General features: G+C 35.9%; 1 long non-coding RNA gene across 1 annotated transcript; it reads right to left on the reverse strand.

The window, feature by feature from the left end:
* Nucleotides 1–235: 235 nt before the first annotated feature.
* On the reverse strand, nt 236–20431 carry LOC123866120. The gene is made up of 3 exons (XR_006796132.1): nt 20326–20431; nt 15431–15433; nt 236–247 (listed from the first exon to the last, which is right to left on the reverse strand). It is a non-coding gene; the product is annotated as an uncharacterized LOC123866120 (long non-coding RNA).
* Between the last annotated feature and the right edge of the window lie 1788 nt (nt 20432–22219).

Below are 22219 nucleotides of genomic sequence, written 5' to 3' on the forward strand. Positions count from 1 at the left end.
ATTATTGTTTGAAATCATGCGATAGTTTTTATTAGAAATAGCAATTGAAATACATATCTGTATATACCTAGTGGCTTTAATTGCACGTTGTTTGGTTACGACTTGCTATTAATGCTTATTTACGTAATCTTAGCGGTGCTTTCAAGTCGCTATTTACCTCGCTAACTACAAACTAATTGGAGTCATTATTATTCTGTTAACCATGGCCCATTTCGTATTTAGATTTTATCAATAAACTAAATTATAGCTGGACTTACCTAGGTACCTATAGTTAGCCGATATGGGTACCTACCTATATACATAGATTAGGTAGACTTGTACAGGTAATGTACAGGGCACATAGATTGAAGCAACGTTAGCCGTTGGGGTCCCAAGGTGTTTGAATGGCGACCTCGTACCGGAAAAAGCAGCGTTGGGTGAGTCTAAACTGGGTAGAATATGGCCGATTTCAAGCGAGTCAAAAAAACGTTGGCTTCAAGAGATACAAATACAAGACTAGTTAGTTCCTACTTCCTAGCAGAAGATTTATGCTCAGCAGTGGATGTCTACCAATGAGTTGAAGCCTTGGATGAATTAGTGTTTAATTCATCCAGGGTTGAAGCTATACATCCATGGTTGAAACGATAACGATGGCAATGACTGATAAGTTTTAGGTAGGAGCCTACCTGTACAGTACCTATTAGGTGTGTCATTTTAGCGCTACGTAGTAACATAAGGAACTCATATCGTCCGTGTGTCTTCCGTTCGTCCATGTCTATGCTGTGACACTTCAATTTCAATTTCTTTATTAGTTGCAAATCGAAAATTCCATACACATATTCCACTGCTGCTTATCTATTTATTTAAAAAAAAAAAATTATATCTAGGTAAGTAATTACTTTTTTTAATTGAGCCAGAAGCAAGTAGATGGCCAAGTCAGGCGATAATTATCAGCCAACTGTAAGTAATGAAACTAACTTTCAGGGATGGAACGAATAGATCGGATTTTCTCTCGTTTATCTTTCTTAAACACCGGAATCGGCCAGGGATTTGGGAGATAATTACTTTTATACGGAATGAAGTAGGTACCTATCTACCTATCTTAGTCGGTAGGTATGTAATCCTATTTCTTTGTATTGTGCGGGATAATCAAGCTTTAATTTCAATAATTGTCAGTTTAGATATGTAAATAAAATAGAGATATCTAATCTGTACCTATTCAGAAATTCTTTTGAATATGACTATAACTTAGTTATACCTTTCTCAGAATGAGAGGAGACCCCCTCTTAAGCCATAGTTTACCAGCTGGCCCAATACGGATTCGCAGACTTTACACACCACCGCCGCTGAGGACATTACGGAGAACTCTCAGGCATCATGCAGGTTTCGTCACGATGTTTTCCTTCACCATTAAAGCAAGTGATATTTGCTCACAACTCTGAAAAGTTACACGTGCATGCCCGGGATCGAATCCCCGATCTCTTGAGTAGGAGGCTGACTTTTTAACTACTAGGATATTACAACCTTGAAATGTACTTAATAAAACTATAAATAAATAAATAAATCTTTATTTTCTTGACAAAACAGTGTTTACAAACTTTAGTGTGAGACCTTGCCTCCTGATGAAGTGAAAACTGTGTTTCAGGAAAAACTATGACTAACTACCGAATGACCGATCTACTTAACTATAACTAACTATTAAAGTTAGGTAGATCGGTTTTCTAGATCAAAAGTTTAGGTAGATATAGTCATGTAAAGCTGGGCGAGCTTTAATTGGCCCAGTTTGGTTGGACTCTCGCCACTAAATAGAGATATGTGTAGGTTAATCCACTTTGATCCTTGGATTGCCTGTGGCAAACCTTAAAATAGATGTTTCAATATTGTATAATTATTTATTGCACGTAGTCCTAATAGTACATACACTAATTATGAAGGTAAATAGATAGTTGGTACCTGCCATCGTAGGTTTAGCCTTTCCCATAAGTTTATTATTGTACGTAGGTACCTATATCACTGAATATAACTATAATAGTACTAGGTCCTTTTAAAAGTCTCACTAATTGAACGGTTTGAACTAATTGGTTGTAACTATCTACTAGATACCTACCACCTTTTTACCACCGCTTCGCAAGATAGCTCGCTTGCGCTTGGAAAGTCCTCCTAAAGGAAAGTCCTCCTCCTACACGATGAAGTCTAAGATCTTGGAGTGCGCTTGCCTAGAAGATGCCAATGTATTCACTTTTACCTTAGAGGCACCCAAGTCATATAACGTGGCTCACACTTGGATGCCGCGATAGAGTCCGCCGCCGCGCCGGATTTTAGCGATTTTTATCAGATATCTTTTGAATCAAATAAAAAAAAATTCGCTTCGCTCAGTCAATTAAAAATCTCTTATAGATAGGTACCTACTTTCTATAGGCGCCTAATACGAGCTTAAAATCAACTAAAAAACAATGGCATAAACTTTATACAGTGGCTTAGGAGTTTCTTCTAACTTCAAAGTTGTTGTAAAAAGTTCTTCGAAAGAAAGTCGACTAAATACGAAGCTGTCTAAGGTTAGTTAAAAGTTAAAACCAATAACGAACTAAAAACTTCCTTAAAAAAAGAAGAAAGTTAACTACTTCATTCTTGGAGACTAGGTACCTAGTGGGTTTGGAATCTAAGAAAAGTGAATTAAACAAAACATTAGGAATCATAAGCAATTTTTGAGAAAGTTAAGAGGGCACTCAGGGATGTAGGTTTCACGCACGATATTTTACTTTACCGATAAAGCAAATGATATAGGATGTAGTTAAGTATATTGTATAGGTGCATGAGTAGATATTATGTATAAAAATCTTAAAATACATAGAGTGTATAAAAAATATAGGTACTTACGTAGTTTGGCTACAAAGAAAATATATTTCCAACATAACCATTGAAGCTATAACCAGATTGGTAAATTAAAGAGCGAGGCATCGTAACTTCCGGAAAAGAGATTGGAACTGCTCTGACTGTATGGGGAATCAAAACTTTCCTGTTATGAATCTACCACCGACTGGGGGAAGTTCTTTTGACAGTGCATTGACCCTTTTATTTGCCAAATCTAAACAAAGAGATTCGTATGGATTCGTATCCATATTCCATACATTACAAATAAAATATTTGTATGGATAATCATAAAAGCGTTTTCCGCGCAGGTGCACTCAGTGTTATGTCTTGCCGTTGTCCAGTTACCGAGAAGGTAGGTACCTACCGTCGCGCCGCTCTGCCTCATTTGTCCTCAAGCTACTATACGTATTAATATAGGTAGGTATATTTAGACTTTTGAGTGAATTCTCTTAGTAATAATAATGGGATAGTATTATTAGATCCTCTAAAATACTAGGTAATTGGTCTATTATAAAATATGAGCACTTAATAAAAATAAATGATCTATTTGCCCGTTTTGAAAAAATAAAAAGATACATGCCAATAATATCTACTAACCCTATCGTCGCTCGTTTTGTGTGTTTCTAGCCTTACAATTATCCTTGTTAATACAAATGAGGCAGCCTGTGGCATGGCCGGCGCAAGCCTGTGCATCGTTTTGCTCTGCGTCCGTGAAATTGAATTAGCAACTCATTAGTCACGACGATAAATGTGTCCCATTCACCATGATAATGAAAGTACACATAGTACCTACCCTGTATATACTAGGTATCTTCATCATACCATAAACCATGTAAAGATACCGATCATGTGCCTCATCTCCCTCCGTTCGTGTCAGATTGCCGTCCCATCGAACTTTGTGAGATGTGAGTGAGAGTAAATGTGTCTTTGTTTGCGCAAACGCCTGTGCATTTATGGGAGTCTCCATACGTACAGAACTTACACAAAATACTTTAAAGCCATTGTACGAAACGAAGTAACTTACAATGCACAAACTAGATGTCTCCACGGGATCTTCAATCTCCCAAGTCCCAACATATCTAGAACCTAAATCGCGCTAACGAAGTTTTCTCTACGTACGACGACGTATAGAGGTACAAGTACAAGATCCAATGGATCGATTAGCTGGGTCCCAGGACATAACAAGTGTCCGGAGGAAGATTAACCTGTTGTTGCAGTTGAGCGCTCGTCCCCTACTCCTTTAAACACCATAATACTAATCTACTACGTAATTGACTAGTCTCCATAGAGATTAACTGAGAACTTTGCAAAGATTTAAAGACATTGGGTTAGAGAACGCTAATTCATTTGTTCATGATGTTTCTGTAGTAAAAATGACGATCTCACCGGTCGGCCTACGTAAAAGCTGACCGTAAATTTACAGCTTTGTATATGTTAATAGAAACGAGGCAGCCTGTGGCATGGCCTGCGGCGAGGACCGCATGCGTCGCTTCGCTTCGCGTCCGTGAAATTGAATTAGCAACTCATTAATGACGCTAATAAAACTGTCCCACTCGCTGTGCCGTCAGTTACGCCTACGAACTACAGAGTACGGAGTTCTAAAGCGACCGTTATATTATGATCAATCAATCCGTGATAATAGTTAGGGCGACCATTTAGACCTTAGAAGTTTGTTAGAAATTGTTGCTAATGCGGTTCTAAACAACGATGTTAGAATTGGTTCTAAACTAATCTTTAACCGATAGATCATAAATAATTAATTAAGTATACCAATCAAATCAAATTAAATTTCTATATTGCGAACATGCGTAAACAGTGGAGATGTTACAAAAACAATTATTTAAGTTGTTTGTTTTGCAATCAATCGTTTGGTGAACAAAATGGTTGATTAAAGCCTAGGAACATGGTTTTACCGGCAGCGATAATTGGATATAACTCACGTAATCACCCCAATCAAGACGTTTCGTCTTTATAGAGAGAAATCAGGCGTTAATTTATTTTAGGTTCCTAATTTGTCTTGTATAGAATCTGTTTATTTTTGGACATAATTTTATTTGTTTCTCTCTGTAAGTTGTACCTATCTATTTTTTATTCATATATTTTTTATACCTACCAAATGCAATAAATATTATTTATTACTAGATGCCTCTGATTTCGTCCGCGTGTATATTAAAAAAAAAATCCCGTGGGAACTACCGTGGATGAAATAAGAAGGTTTATTTGTAGTTTAGTTTTCAAAATAATATATCTAGATAATTTTATGCTCATCGCGACCCTGTCGCGACTGTGCCCCAAGTTAATGTTGCGTGTAAAGTTATAGCCCAGTTTGAACTGCATGCGCTAACTTGGCTTGGTTATATTATTTTGAGATTCTACACAATTTCGTGTCACGCAGAGTTAGTTTAACCTAGAGCTATTTTAGTTTTATAGTTATTTTTGTATGGCTTCCATAAAACATTATCACACTAATATTATAAAGGAGAAAGTTTGTATGTGTGTATGTTTGTTACTCCTTCACGCAAAACTACTGGACGGATTGGGCTGAAATTTAGAATGGAGATAGATTATACCCTGGATTAGCATCTACTACATCTTACTAGATTAGCATTTTTTATCCCGGAAAATCAAAGAGTTCCCACGGGAATTTTAAAAACCTACATCCATGCGAACGAAGTCGCGGGTATCAGCTAGTATTATTATACTTAGCTACACAAAGTTGGTGTTACGGGTAGGTACCTACCTACTTTTAATCTTGGATATAAGTAATACATATACTTATTTCTTATTTCAGTTTGACCTTTTATTTAGGTATTTAATCCAATTTTCTAGGTTAGAAAGAAAGTGCAAAGATTTAACCTTTAGAAATACATAAAATTAAAGTGATTTCAAATGACTTTCTATTAATAAGCTCATTTATTTACATGTCACCAAAATTCAAAACATAAAATATCATATAAATATGCATTTTTTTGTCAGTCTGTCTGTTTGTTTGTCCGGGCAATTTTCAGAACGGCTGAATCGATTTTAGCCTTTCGCTGCCGGGTACAGGACTACTAGAAACACCTACCTAATCTATGCTGCTTTTTAAAGGTATAAATGAGATTTCAAAAAAAAAAACTTACTCACGTTACCTCTAATAAATATTCCATCTCTTAGGAATATTTAGTTGACATGTTATTCTATAATATTATAATGATGGTAGAATTTTATACTAGGTAGGTATATTAATATGAACGTGGCTAGGTATTTATCAACATCAGACAGCGTGGCATTTGGCAGCTTACTGGAAGAGGAAGGAATTTACTATAGAAGAAATACTTAACTAACTTTGAAGTTGGCGAACTCAATCACTAAGAAAGCTAAACTTTCTACAATTGTTTTGTTTTATAGTAGATTCTAACACGTACTTTGAGATACAATGGAAGTCTACGATGTTACATGGATGAAAGCACTTTCCAACGATCTAGATATTATTATGAAAAGTTTTAACTTCAATAACTTTTTAACTTATTGTTGTGAATCTATTTATTTTGTCTGTTAGTTTGGTCTAAGGATATTTGATATTTAGGTAAGTAGGTACATATTCTGATTGGTTTTTAATTTTTATCCATCCTGGCTCCTGCTCATATCTACTTAGTGCTTTTATAATTCTTACCACCTAACCTTGCTGATTGAACCAATTTTATTGCTGCATTTTTAGTGGGTTGGTAACCTCCTAAAAAAATAAGAACCCGAAATCGTAGCATCTTCTTGTAGCTTAAAGGTAATATCTAAAATCAGCTTTGAGGCGATAGGTACAATCTATGCAATGCAAGAAACTACATTAAAATCGGTCCAGTGCTTGATGAGAGGACAAAATAGTTAAATACTTGAGCATTGCCTGTACTTACCTATAGGTATATTTTAAATTTACATTAAATAAGTTGTGGTTTAAGTATTCCTGAAGTTTCTGTGAAGAGCATATTATTTATCGTGGTGCAATGCATATTAATTTCGGATGCAAAGCACCTAAGCAAACAATCGTATGAGCGGGCGTCATGTTTTACTGCCAAGACATAATCTCTTACACGACATTCGCATACATCAAACACAGAGCAGTTGCCAAAACTGTCTGCCTGAGTCTCGCACAACTTACCAACTAAAACAATGTTGGCTACTTAAGGAACTTATCCAACAGAAATGACAAACTTCAATTTTCCCCGACTGTACGAGGAGATATATCAATTCCCTGTCTCAATATGTATCTTAAATAAGTATCAGAGTATTATTATTATCATCATCGTACTCCAAATCCAACGTGTGGCAGCCAATGGGCGGCCAGGCCTTTTAAATTGTTCAATTTAAACCTCTTTAGATACGAAAGCGGGTTTCACAGATAAAGTAGAATTAGCCAGGTGCGCTAATTAGGTACTATTTGAAGCTTCGTCAGACAAAATGTGCAACCGCCACGTGCATAACTTAGCTCCTAGGTGTTTAAAAATCGCACTCTAGATCAAAACTGTTTTAGTGGTTAAAACAAAACTGTCTACACAATAATTCCTTCAAAATCTTTTTTAGAGTTTTAGTGTTCTGTTAGTTATTAAAAATAGGTATGTTTTTGTATGAAGTTTGGATCATAGTGGCTTTGGGAGATAACAGGTAAGGTGTAAAAAAAATACGTCAAAGAACAGTATACGTCAAAGTATAAGTAGTATAAAGTGTAATTTTTTTTAAATATTTCCTTCGGAATAGTATTTGAAATCATGCAGAAACCAGCCAGAAACTCGTGGCAACCCGCTGTCAGACACCCTTAAACTTTTAAACTTTAATAGTCGCTGATCGTTCTTCTCTGTGTTAGGCACAATACACCGAGAAACTTTCAGCTTTTATAAAATAACGAAGCTCTTGGCCCTCGCTAACTGTCTCTCTATTACTGTCACGTTCTGCAAAATGAAGTGCTTCATAACAATAAAGTTCCTATCGTTTTAGATCGTCGTCGAAGTCTGGCCATGCTGCTGCCGGGGAAGCCGCGCTCGTCTGCGGTTGTGTCGCGCGCTTTGTGTGATTGTCTGTTGGAGCCTTTAGTGGCGAGTTCGCTGCCCAAACAAACTGGGTCAATTATACTTTCGTTGGATTTCAGTTTATTGTAACTGAGGTGAACTTTATCCACGTTAGCCAAACAATCAACGGCGCGCGGTAAAGGTACAGATTGAGACGTTCTAAATTAAAGTTGTACGGCCCTCTGCCACAGAATAATAAATCTTTTGTCCGCTACTGATACGTCTGATAATATGGCCTGTGAGTTCATCCGATGTTTATATCTATATTTAAATAATTTATAGTCGATGTGACATCTGGATAAAGTAGGTGCCTAGCTTTCAAACATTGAAAGAGTTTTTAAAATCGGTTCGGTAGTTTCAGAGTCTATCGATTACAAACATTACAAACCACCAAATAAACCTTTCCTCTTTAATATTAAGTAAGGTTATTCGAATTATAGAGTTATGTGGGTTCCGTAATAAAACAAGGGACCTTTAAAGTTTCTCTCAGTCCGTCTGTTTGTCTGTACTTATTAGCCATTTTGTTCAAAAACTACTAATTACTAAAGTTGAACGATTTTACAAAAAAAAACTACCCTTTACGTACGTAAGAATGAACACCAAAATGGCCATTTCACATGAGTTGGATGTCCTCCAAGGTACTTAAACCTAGTAAAAAATTATTAAAAACAAATTGCACAATTATATTGTGAAAAAAACTTATAGTGCTTGTTTGAAGCAGCCACCGCATCAATACAAATTTTATCTTACGAGTAAATCATGAGTAGGTAGGTATTGTAAGCAAGAAGCTAAGCAACTTTTTCACTACACTAGATTCTTACTATTCGTTTATTGACATGATCGCGAAATCCTTCCTATTTTAACTTAGTAGTTTTTTTTATATTACTAACCAACGACGTAAGATGATTAGAAACTACAAAGCCCAGAAAATCCTAAAATGCACCTACGTTTTCTATTAGCATGTATGTAGGCACTATGTATCTACCTTTCTTACGGACCGGACGTAACAATGCAAAAAGCAAACACAGCAACGTAAATAATTCATTGTTTCAGTTGTACTGAGCCGGGTAACTTTTTGGGTCACTGTATGAATCAGACAAAAGATAAAGAAGCTTTTAAATTACTGAAATAAAACGCCCAGTTCTTCAACATTTGTTAATCCAAATAAATAAAATAAAATAAATCATTTTTTTAATAAGACTACAATCTGCCACAAACTTACACGGCAAAGCGCCAAAGCTTTCTTTAGATGTGACACTGAGTCCAAGTTTTAGGATCAGACCTTAATCTAAGGCTACACATTTATTTAAATTCAAAAACATTTTTACTTGGCAACTCTGTAAATGTAATTATCTTCAAAATGTTTCTGAAAATAAATATAATTCTGTAAGTTAAGAACTTTTCAACCTATGGGCGAGGCGATTCAATTTGTCAGAGATTTTTCAGAGCTTTTTTGCTGGTTTTTCTAGATAGAAAGGTCATTCCGAACCTAAGGTAATTCTTTTGACAATTCAAAAGCACTTGTAAAAATCTATTTGAATAAAAAATCTTTCTATCTCTATTTATAGATAGGTATTAAGGAATATGTCTTTGGGTCCAAGAGTAAGGAAGAGCCAGTCACTTAAAGTACAAATCAGAATGCCATTCTTTCAATTTAGCGGCATATTACCGATCTAGGAATGCACGGAGCAGCTTACAACTTCATTCCGGCTCGCAATTACGTTGCAGTTACTTTTTTCCAGAGCGACCTGTGTGGTATTCGAGAACATTTTAACAATTGTACCCTTAGTACGAGTTTGTATATCTCGACAACGTTGACAGATTTTGAGAATCGAAATAGTAAGTAAAGTATTTTTGTCTAAAGCTCAATAAGTGTAATACAAAGCAAATATTCAGTACCTACTATAATTTTCATTAGGTAGGTTACCTACGCAAAGTTTCTGCTTGCGGCGTTGGCTGTAGAATTAGATGTATATATTTCGCTTTTCAACGTTTATAGTGTTTCGATATTCGCTATAGCTTATAAGTAAGTAATGTCATCGTTGTCGAGACGTGCAAACTCGTATTATGGGTACTGCAAGCATTCGTCATTAGTTCACATTATTCACTCGAATGGCTTGTTTTTCGACGTCTGCCTTTTAATGAAATGCTTTTCAAATAAAGCACCTACTTAAGTGCCTATTGTTTCGTGAGGCGTCGCTTTTCATGCACGAATAGACAGTCTCTTTACGGGTAATTACTTTCATTATTGCTTTATGGAATTTTTATTGCTATAATTAAAATTATTCTTGTTTGTTTCTATATTTATTGGTATAGCTGTGGCTGTACCAACCTACTGTTGTAACTTAGCTAAACCAGTGAGAATCTAAAGTTTCATAGAGCGAGTAGGTATATGGTGAAAGAGATCCAGAAAAACATATTCCAGTTCAGGAAAGGAACTTAGCCGAATGAAAATCTTATTGTAGATACAATGCGTAGCCTACATGATTACTCTCGAAACATCCCACTTTATTTTACAATTATGTCGTTGTCATCCAAAGAAGACTAGAAAGGTGCCTGAATAATTTATACTGCTTGCAAGGGTGGTGGCGGATGAACCATTTAACCAAATTGTCATTTTCCTTATTGCAAGGGTACGGCCCGAGAGCCCGTAGGAAATTTTGGGGAAGTGCTAGATAAAAGTCGTTCTATCCTCGCGAAGCAAAATACTACGAACGCCGCGAAACAATAATTTCACAATGACTAGTTCTTGCTTCGTGGTATTCTCCGTTTTGTTGTCTGCTACAAAGGAACTACAAATTAGATACCGAAAAGTTAAAAAACTTTACTGTACAGATACAATTTTTAGCTCTGAGAGCGCCGGTTAAATTCACAGTCCTGATTCATACGCGAATATAGAACGGGCTTAAGATAGTTACTGCTACGTTATCAGCCTATTTAAATCATAACTAGTGAATATAAATACATAGTATTAGACGGCTTTATTAATTAAGGTAATTTAAGGATCTTTTCAGAAAAATACCAAAAAGATGCTTTGTAAAATAGAAATTTGATGAATGATGTGTTATTACTAAAATGCTAGACTAGTATTTTTATCAAAATTTATGAACCTACCACCTTGATACCTGTCAAGTCTGGGTTTGTCATAATCAGGCGACACAGAAAAACATCTTAATCTAAATTTTTCAAGCACTTCTTCCAAAGTTTCCTACAGGTTCTCGGGCTATACTCCTAGGGTGGGAGTAAAAAATGAACGAACTGTCACTTTGGTGTCACGCTCCCGCTGATTCATCCCAGGGAAAAGTAACACGATACGTACGTGTTCATCATACACGCTAGGATATATCTCAATTACATTTCGGTATGAAAAATATTTCAGGACGAAATGCGTTGTTATTTGTAATGATTTCCTTTTCATCTTCTGTGTTCCTGTGGCATATACCTGTTCATTCTTTTGGCGTTTCTATAGTACTTGAGAAGGTGTTCTTAGCCAACTAAACAGCTTTTTATATGGAGCTAGAGACTACAGACATTTGCCATTTTTGCAATCCAAACAATCAATAGTTCAGTTAACCAGTAGGTATATATAATGTATTCTGTCTCGCTAATGGCAGTTCTAAGGAATTGCTCCACTTGAAGTGAATCTTTTTTTTAACCGACATAAAAAAAGGAGGAGGTTTTCAATTCTCCTCCAAAATATGTTATTATAGAACTACATTAACTCTTGTATACCTACATATATTCGGTAATAAATTAAATTATTTTATACTTTTTAGTGTTTGTGATTTTTCGGTGTTAGTCGGTTTTTTTTATTGATTTTTTTAATTATTTCAGGTTATACCTACCAGTCTATGAGTAATTACATTGACAAATCTAAAGTAATAGCTACTTACATAGGTATGTTTCGATAAACTCAATTGCTCCTTGAAACATGAACGGAAAACATTAGCGAAAGTAAAGCAAGAAATATATCACGGTTTTTCTTAACCTACCTTTGTGCCTGAAGAACAACCCTTCAACTTAGGAGGACGTTAATTGCTACGTGAGAATACGGACACCTGGAAGGCTTTTAAGACGGCGAAATAAACAAAATAAATAAATAGGATTTGAATGTGTTTTGTTTTCTATTTGTTCTTATAAAACAAAACTACAAGAAAATCTGCGTAAATCATTATTTACGAGTTTCTATCACTATTAAGACCATAATTAGAAATTATTCTAAGGTCTGAATTCCTTATAGCCTAAACTGATGTCGGTTGCATAGTTAGTTACATCGGGTTTGGACATACGAATACACATTGTGGTATCAAAGCAACAAACATAGCAAGTAGCGATGCTGACAATACTGTATGATAGCGTTATAATAGTAGGAACATTTTTTTTTGCCAAGTGCGAATTGGCAGACTTCACATGGGTAGGTACCTACCTTTGAGAACATTTTGAAGAATTCTCAGAAATGTAAGTTTCCTCACGATGTTTTCCTTCACCGTTAACATTTGAGTAGGTACTGACTGAATAGTATAAGGTCTTTGACTTGTGTGAACTTCAGAACAAACGACGTACTTACAACGTTTGGCAATAAAACCGATTGTAGCTCACATAAAATATAGGCAATTTTAGGGGTAATATTAAAATTAGACCCGTTCAGCCGTTCGTTTTGATCTTCGAGACGAAGTTCTGTAACGTTGCCTTGGGGACGCGTTAAATGAAATATTTAAAACAGATGACACTATTTCATATTAAATGGTTCATTTTAAGGAGAAGTACCTACATCGTAAATCGTGAAATGCAATAACGGTAGAGGGTGCTAGTGTGAACTGAATTATAACTAGACTTAGGACGGTTAAATAATATGAATAGCTAACTAAAAATAAAAAAACTTATTGTGCGAGTTCAGTGTGTTCATATTAGGTAGGTACTAATTATTATCATAGTAAATTAGGCTCAAGACACATCGTGGCATTGGCCAAAATAGAAGCAACGCATCTTTCCTGAAAGTGAAACCAAGCAAAATTAAAAAGTGGTCGATTCATTTTTGTTTTATTGAATTTATTCGTTACTTTGCAACATTTTAATGCGTTTCGTAGAGCTTCGAATTTACTGTAATATTATTGTGTGCCGTGAATAGGTACGGTCGGCCTCAGAATTCGAGTAGCATATCCGCGAAACTATTGAATCAAAAGCCTGTCGCACGTATGACCTTTTTCAATAAACTCGCTACACACACCTAACGCATGTGCAAAACCGTCCCACGCGAATATGATCATTAAGGTGCAACACGACTTACGACCTTGACTGTACCTACTTTCATATTATGTCAATGTTTGAGCCTTATTTAAAATAAGGAAAACTATGTCAACTAACACATCTTAAAAGATAGGTAAGTAATACAATTGTATACCTTCACTTCTATTGTGTGTGCAAGCAATTAACAAATTAGTTACTTACTTTGTAATTTGGTTGCGTAATAGTCTTCTGCAGTCAGGGCCAACCTTGTAATTATCAGGGTGCAGTCTTCCCCACTAATTCCGATTCAATTGTCTAATCGCTTTGATGTTATTGTCATAGCATTACTTAACCTGAATGCGGCAGAATAAACGTTCATTGTGGCTGTGGCACACCGACAGGAACCTGTTTTGAAGTTAAATTACCCAAGTTTGACAAGCGGTTGGACTAAACTACGCTAGCAATAATTCTGCATAGCGTGGCTGTAAGACAATATGCCGGATAGGTGCACGTAATTGCTGTTCCGTTCAGGTTTCTTTATGGTTCCTTGCTAGTTGTAAAAAAAGTATTCGTCTATGAATAAGGTACAGAGATTTTAAACTCCCAACATTATCGCATCTTCGTCTGGATTTTGTAAACTGTATTTAATCCTAAACGATATCTACATATTTGATCAGTTTTGATGGAAGGATTCTACTATTCTGGATTCTTTTTCGCACAAGTAGAGTTGCCCATTCATTGAACGTGCAACCGCCGCTGGTGCAGAAGGAAGAATTTGGTGCTTCAATTATTCATTTCACGTCTGCCTCCTAATCGGCAGTCAGGAGTTCGATCCCGGGCAAGCACCTCTTACTTTTCGAAATTATGTGCGTTTTCAGTAATTTAAATATCACTTGCTTTAATGGTGAAGGAAAACCTGTCTGACAGTTCTCCATAATGTTCACAAAGTTGTGTGAAGTCTGTCAATGACTTCACACAACTTGTGTGACTTGGCCAGCGTGGTTAGACTATGACCAAAACCTTTTCTCACTTTGGGTCGATCGTGGAATCATTGCTAATGGTGGTGAATTATTATTCATTCGATTAGGTAGGTATTATAAATAATAGAATCGGAACAGTAAGTTTACAATTTGCATTTTGGTTTATTTACTGGCAAAAAATTATAATGTCGTATTAAAATGAAGATTATTAAAATAAAAATACTTTTTCGTCAAACCTACTTTGAATCATCAAATGCATATCTACCGCTGGTTCGGAATGCCCTTCTTACCGAGATTGGTAAACTATTTCCTCGTATCTACGGAATTCTACCCATTGTATTCACAACTGGTAGATCTTATTAAACTAGAATCAATGGCATGCCATAATTTCAAAAGTACAGCAAGACGTGCAAGGTTTTCCTATTACATAACGGTTATAGTGTAAGTCACGGAAAGCTTTATTTCTGAACCGTAAAGCCGGGACCAGACTAGTGTAACGTGTAATGTAATCCACCGTGCAATGTAACATAAATTCTACGTGTGGACGGCACTACGAACATTTCATGTAACGCTCTCGCCGGCGCGGCTCGGGTTGATCCATCTGCTGTCGTTTTTTTGTGCGAACACAAAGGCGCTCGCAGTGCTCGTTTGGATTTTAAGGGGCATGAGACGGGCCTGCCCGTGAAATTAAAATTTAATTTGAATTTCGCGGGCAGGCCCGTCGCTTCCACCTTAATAATAGATTCGCGTACACAATTCGCTTTGAGTTTTAAATTACAAATAATCTTACATTACACGTTACACATCGTCTGGACCCGGCTTAAGGAGCGGGCCGTATTGGGAGTATTTTGACGGCCGCAAAGCGCAGGGGCGCAGGGGCGTACGACACAGGTGCTCACCTGACCCGTCCGCCGATTGCTTCCAACGTCTAATGAAATACTTCTCCCAAGACACTCCTCCGCGTCGCTTTTCAAATTGAAACAGGAGATAATCTCGTTCGAGCAATTTCGCCCGTTTTATACTTTTCATTAAATTGAACAGAAGTCGCGAAAGCTCTTCGCGTTTTAACTTTTCAAGATTAGTTAGTTGAACGCCCTTTTCTAAACTTAATGGGAATCTACTTTTGCAATGTCAAACGAATTGGACCATTTTTACGGAATGAGCGAAGTAGGTAGGTACTTAATACCTCTTTTCGATATGTGCTAGGCAATAATATTAATTTCAACAAAGTTCGAGGCACTGACAGGCTTAATAAGATTAGAATAATTTTCTCGTTCAGAGATCTCCCTGCGAGCGTAACCAGCAGTTTAATTAAAACTAACAGTTGTCTCACACAGTCTTATCCGGCAATTTGCGAGGTATTACAGGCCGAACTTTGTCCACAAATTATCTTGACTCCATTTAACAGAGCGGTTATGGTAATACAATCTCTGCCGATTTTCTGGGTGGAATAATGTTTTTGTTACGCGAGGCGTGTACCCAATGACGTCATTAAGGTAAAATATTATATTTAATTTAAAGTTTCGTAAGAATCGGCCAACTGTTCTACGCCGCGGACTGCGGTTTTGGAGAAATGATCATTAAAGAGTAAAATGAGTTTTCATAGGCTGGCTCATCGCCGGAACTTTAATTTTTGTTATTTATTCTTTTTATTTTAGCTTTAATTTTTGTTACTATTATTTATTATTGTTTTATTGTTAATGCTATTAGGTCGGTAAGTCCTAAAGTTTATACAGTTAATTTCACAGCGGAGCCCGACAATCCCTTTAGACACGGGGGAGAGATCCTCGTTGATATGAAATGATACCAGGCATTTTACAAATTTATTCTCTATCATACTATCTGATGTTCTTATAGATTCGTTAGGAATCACCTTATATGCCAATATAATCTGATTTGACACTATACTAACGTGATGAATTCATTATGTAACCGGCAAAATTGCATTTAAAATTGTAAGCAGTTTCGCAAGTTACATTCCCAAGTTGATTTTACGTGGATTTCTGTTGAATATAAAAATTATGTAAGTTCGAAAGACATAGATAATATGACCTACTAAATAAGTTGATTTTCATAATTCTATCTTGTATCTAGCTAGACCCACCGCACCAGCTTCAGTCTTTTCTACAGTTTCAGTCAGACTTAGACTTTTCAGCATGGGTTAAGGGGTCTACATAGAGATAACAAAGTTTCTAGACCACTGACCTCTATTGAAACAAGTACGCTGGACCTGCTATTGCTGACCTGTTTTTGAAGCTACTTGAATTTCACTATTTTGACGCTGATATCAGCAGTGACCGTTATGTGATCGTACTCCGAATTAAATGTTAGCGATAAGACATCTGTCAACGCAAGGATCATTTGATTCGGTGGGGCACCTCGCATCAGCATATATAAGAAAGATTTTAAATATCTCGCAGACCGACGACGCCGACATTTTGGGCGGCAACAAGCTTTATTTACTTGTAATTCCAGTGTTGTGTAAATCAAACCAATGAGAATGTAACCCGCCTATTTGGATCACTCTCGGCCAATATCGATCACTTTATAATGAAGGCTTGCGGTGTTCGTCCGATGACTGTTAATTATCGCTTCATGGTGATTGATTCTCAATCATCGCGAACTATATTACCTCGTAAAGTAATGAAAAAGAGATTATTAACGAGATACTGTTTATAAATTTATATTTTAATAAATTGCGTTTCGACGAGGTTGTAATTTTGGATGCTTCTTTTTATAAACTGGTCAACGTCAATAATTGATTTATCTATCTTTTGCCGTAGATAATCGTTTTATATGTAAGTTTTCACGTTGGAATACGTACCTACGTATTTTACAACCCTTGTAAAATAGTTAGGTTACTAATTTACTTCAAAAGTTCATAGCTATGAATATTATGACATAATTCAATTCAAAAGAATAACTAATAATAAAGACTAAAGAATTTGGTAGTGCTGTAGGTAGGTATGTATGTCATTTGTTAGAATAGCGAGATAAAGTTTAGTAATTAAGATTTTGTAAGAGACGTTAAAGCATTGAGATTCACAGTGCGTGCAGAGACAATACGCTGAAACTTTCAGTTCTGTGCTTCTAAAGCGGAAAAGGGAAAGATTTGGAGCAAAAGTTGTGTCATCACAAGTTGATACAATGTCTGAATCTCGCGAAGATTGAATACGTTCGAAGCGAGGCGGAACTAAAGGGCCTTATTGTTATTCACCCCGGAGTGACAAGCGACCGACCAAGCCTTGCTCTAAATAGAGATGGTATATTTTTTACTTTAGGGTTATCTATTTACGACTAAAATTAATAATCAATCCCATCTGTAATCTTTCGATAAGTTACTGCCGAAACTATTAATAATAATCAATCTATCCGTTACCTGTCGACACCTAAGTTATTTAGCGACATTGTTAACTGTTAAAAATCAGCATACAATTTTTGACAACGTTCCTTTAAGTAACTTATCGATAGACTATGAGATATGATTGTTTATTAAATTGTTTCTGTTACTGTTGTTTCCGCTCTACAATTTCACCGTAGCTTAGTTATTATTAAATTTGTCGCGTGGCTGATCAAAATCGTTAAAATGAAATAGGGATCATAATAAGCCGAGAGGAAGACAATTATTTTCCTTACGGTTCTGCATTCGTTGGTGTATTTGGAAGTTTAGGCGTACAATTATTGAACTGAGAAATTAATTATAAGTTTTAGATACATAGGTATCTTAACTAGGTACTTGGTCCAAATCGGCCAGATTTGAAATGTAAACAAACGAACGAGTGAGCGACCACTTCATGAAAGGGTAATAAAACTTTTCTTTTTAATTTGTTCTAAATTCTCATCATAGAGTCGTATAGATACGCTGAACACAAGCAGAACAACACCGTGAACTGTGAAAATTTACAAAATGAATATGTATCTAAATCTGGAAGTATGTACTTACTTAAATTAAGTAAGTCTTCTGGAAGTAGATGTGTAGAATTACTAACTATCCTTAAGTAAAATGTTCTAAATTTTTTTACACCAACAAATATTTACCTACTCTTGAGACCAATTCAGAAAAATACTCGTATTGAATTGAGCAAAAAGAATATTTGTTGCGTAGAATCGACAGGAAGAGCGCCGCAGCGTCCCGCGTCGCGCACTCGAACTTTGACAGTTTATATGACCCGTGTAATGGCGCCTTAAACTAAATAAAGCCTTGCATTTGGCTCGGGGATCGCGGGTTCCGTCACGCCCCCTGGTTTTGTCTCGACGCCGCCAAGATTAGAACACTTCCTTTATCTGAACGAAATATATTAGTCTTTCACATTGTTTACAATACTTGGAACGAAAGAAAGTTCCGTAAAAATGTATTGCTTGTGTAAGTTCTAGGTTTATGAAACATACTCAATTGCTATTTTATTTAGACTTTGGAACTACTTACAGTTACACTAGTTACTTATAGTTACATAACTATATGATAGGCATATATTGTGTGTATCTGTATAAGTATAGAATGTATGGTATATAGACTGAGCAAGTATATCTTAATGCTACTGTTGTTATCAAATGTTGGAGTCCTGGCTCCTGAGGAACCCTGTTCTGTGGAAACCCATGCTACTATCACACGTTCTGTTTATTGCTATCGCAGTTCATCATCATCAACCACTCGCCGTCTCACTACTGAGTACGCGTCTCCTCTCAGAATGATAAGGGTTTTACCATAGTCCACCATGCTGGCCAAGTGCAGCGGATTTCATGTGCGGCAGATTTCACACACCTCTGAGAACGTTATGGAGAACTCTCAGGCACGCATATTTCCTAACAATGTTCTCCTTCATTTTTAAAGCAAGTGATGATTGCCTTAAATGCACACAACTCCGAAAACTTAGAGATGCATGCTCGGAATCGAACCCTGAACACTAAATAGAAGGCCAACGTCTCAATAGGCTATCATCTAACTAACATAGGGCGCTAATCTCTTCGCTCTCTCGCATAATTGTATAGAAGTGATAAGATGTAAAGCTACTATGATCGTGATTGGTACACTGAGTGATCATTCTCTATCATAAATGATGAAGTAAAAAATCAGGAAAATTAAGCCTTGTACAGGAGAGGTCGTTGATGGTTCTCGCTGTTACAGGAACCTTGGACTAAAGCCATTCTGTAGTTGCAAAATATTCATATGAGATATTGAGTGACCGCGCTTTTGCATCGACGGTTATGTAAATTGAGGATATTGGATTGCATACAATAAAAATTTAATATAACGACTATAAAATTGCTGAATAATCATGTTAGCGGATTTCATATATAAACTTTTGAATTTTTAAAATCGTGTTTTATGTCAACCTTTTTTCTCGTTAATTCAAAACAGTGTTTTATTTTAGTTATATACTTCTTATTTAAGTTCACAACCATAACGCTTTCTTTGGTTTAAGTTGTAAAGAAAATTTCTTCACCTAATTTTATGCTGATGCGATCTACCTTTTCTCGAGACAGTTGCAAATAAGTTATATGTGTAGATGTAAATCTCCCCGAATGTTTGTAAATTCGAGATGATATTATATTCCACGCGACAAACGTAACACATTTACAAACATAACAAAGGATATAAGCGATAAAGCTGGAGGATAAATCTTTCGCATATTGCGATATGGTACGATTTCTTATCGAAGCAAATTTTAGTGAGACGTTAACCTCATATCCGTAGTCAGTAGGGGCAAAACAAAGTAATTCCGATTTGGCCTCGCTGGCGCGCCCTGCAAGAGCAAACATACATTTTGATTTGTGAGGAAACAAGGATGTTTATTTCATAACATGTTTTCTTTCAGCGTTTCGAGCAAAACATTCATCTATGCCAATGAGATTATTCGTAGATTGCACCTACCGTTATTGCATCAATTGAGGAGTTGACCAACAAAATGGTGTAATTATACTTTATCAAGCTCAAGTTCGTACGTGCATGGACTACCTACGGTTGCAGCCATTTATGAGATAGCTCTGCCAAGTACCACCTTTATGCATTGGATTGGTGGACCGTCGCGCTAGAAGACTTCAATGGTGAAGAAGTACTAGTAGTCAATTCTAAGCTTTTGGAACATCGGCGCAAAGTTGCCTGTCGATCGTTATGCTACAGGATATATTTTGGAGAGTGTGTCCAAGAAAATTTTGACCTGGTTCCTCCTTCACCTTTCTACTATTCTATATTATTCCTATTTCTATTTATTTTATTATTATATTATTACATTTCTGCATTTCTATTTCTTTCTAATATCGTTGAAATTCCACGGATACGTACCTACGATGCGATTTGCCTCCTCATTTTTAATTCGAACCGCTATGATATGGAACGCCCTTGAAGCATCAGTTTTCTCTTCCAATTTTAATATAGGTAATTCAATAAGGTACCACCTTCAAGTCAAGGGTGAAAATATTTATTAACACACCACTTGTTAAATAAATGATTTATAAATTAAATAGCAGCCATTCTGACTTCAGGATCACAGTCCGCTGTATCAGTCAAGAATTTCTGTTCTGTTTATACATCGATGGTTGTACCTAATGTCTGTTTATTAAGATGATGATATTATAATGATGATAAGTAGGTCAAAGACAAACTTTTGCTGGGATACGTTGAAATGTGTACCAATTATTAACCGATACGTTCAGACCAATTAAGCGTGTTATAATCAAGAAGATTCGCAAAAGGGTTTCAGAGTTCAATCAAACTTTGGCAATAATCGCGCCTGGAGATTAGCTTCTGGGCAACAAAGTTACATTTACTTTGAGGATACACTTGCTGTGTTTTAACTTTTAATACATTTAAAGCTAATATTAATCAATGACATTTTTAACCCTCGACCCAAAAAGAGGGTTGTTATAAGTTTGACGTGTGTATCTGAATATCTGTGTATCTGTCTGTGGCATCGTAGCGCCTAAACGAATAAACCGATTTTAATTTAGTTTTTTTTGTTTGAAAGGTGGCTTGATCGAGAGTGTTCTTAGCATCCAAGAAAATCGGTTCAGCCGTTTGAAAGTTATCAGCTTTTTTATAGTTACTGTAACCTTCACTTGTCGGGGGTGTTATAAATTTTTAATAATTTACACTTGTTGCTTTTCTATTGTACTACATACAGATCTTTAGTGCTATTTTTTTCTGCAGGGATTATAAAAGCCTGAAGTTAAAGACATGAGATTGTGGATAACGAATTAGCCACATTAGCAGTTTTTTAAAATAAGTATATGTTTTTTTAAATAGGTAAACTAGTACCTATCTAGTTTTTTGAAATGTCCGTCTTCATGCTAATCTTAATCAAAAAACATACTAACCTCGGTAAAGAAAACCAGTTTTTTTCGATAAAGCATTTAAAAAAATAACATCGAAATGGTGGCTATGCATGTTTGTGTTATTAATTTTACACTGGAACTGGAAAACAAATAGGCACCCGTTCATAAATCTCCGTGATTTTGTCGTATATGTAAGCTTAATTTCCGTTCTGTTCTGCCTTTGTTTTAGAGAGCCACTGAATGGAAATCGACATGATATACACCTACCTCAATATACACAGATCTACACGGCTTTAGATAATATTAACAACACAAATCTGATTGCATTTATACAAACCCGATCATGTATACATATCTTTTCACTATTATGTTGCGGCTACACTAAGGTTAACGTCAACTCAATGCCCAACAACGCCATAATTATTATTATCGTGATAATCAACGCATTAATCTGAGTGGCCACACTTGAACGGTTAACGTCTAATGCCAACTGAATTGGGGTTAAAATCGTGTAGCGGTAATCGGCATTGTAAACGCCGTTTACGTAGATCGTGAATACAACTATCTATCTACGAAATACAGGATTATTTAATTTATTTTTTTCCCGTTTTTTTGTTGTATTTTATCAGTTATCATGAGTAGGTGCTATCATCTCTCTTCGTTTTTGCTAGAGTTATGGTTAAACCCTGTAGGTATTGTGTTGCTCAGAAAAGGTATATACTTATCCCAAATATTTACATACACTATAGTATATTATTATTATATTATTATAATATATTAAGTAATCGCAATCTCAGAAAAAAAAATACAATTTTTTTATTTAGGATTTTAGTAGAAGTATTTATTACATAG

Source organism: Maniola jurtina, chromosome 6, assembly GCF_905333055.1.
Source record: "Maniola jurtina chromosome 6, ilManJurt1.1, whole genome shotgun sequence".
In the NCBI taxonomy this organism is placed as follows: domain Eukaryota; kingdom Metazoa; phylum Arthropoda; class Insecta; order Lepidoptera; family Nymphalidae; genus Maniola; species Maniola jurtina.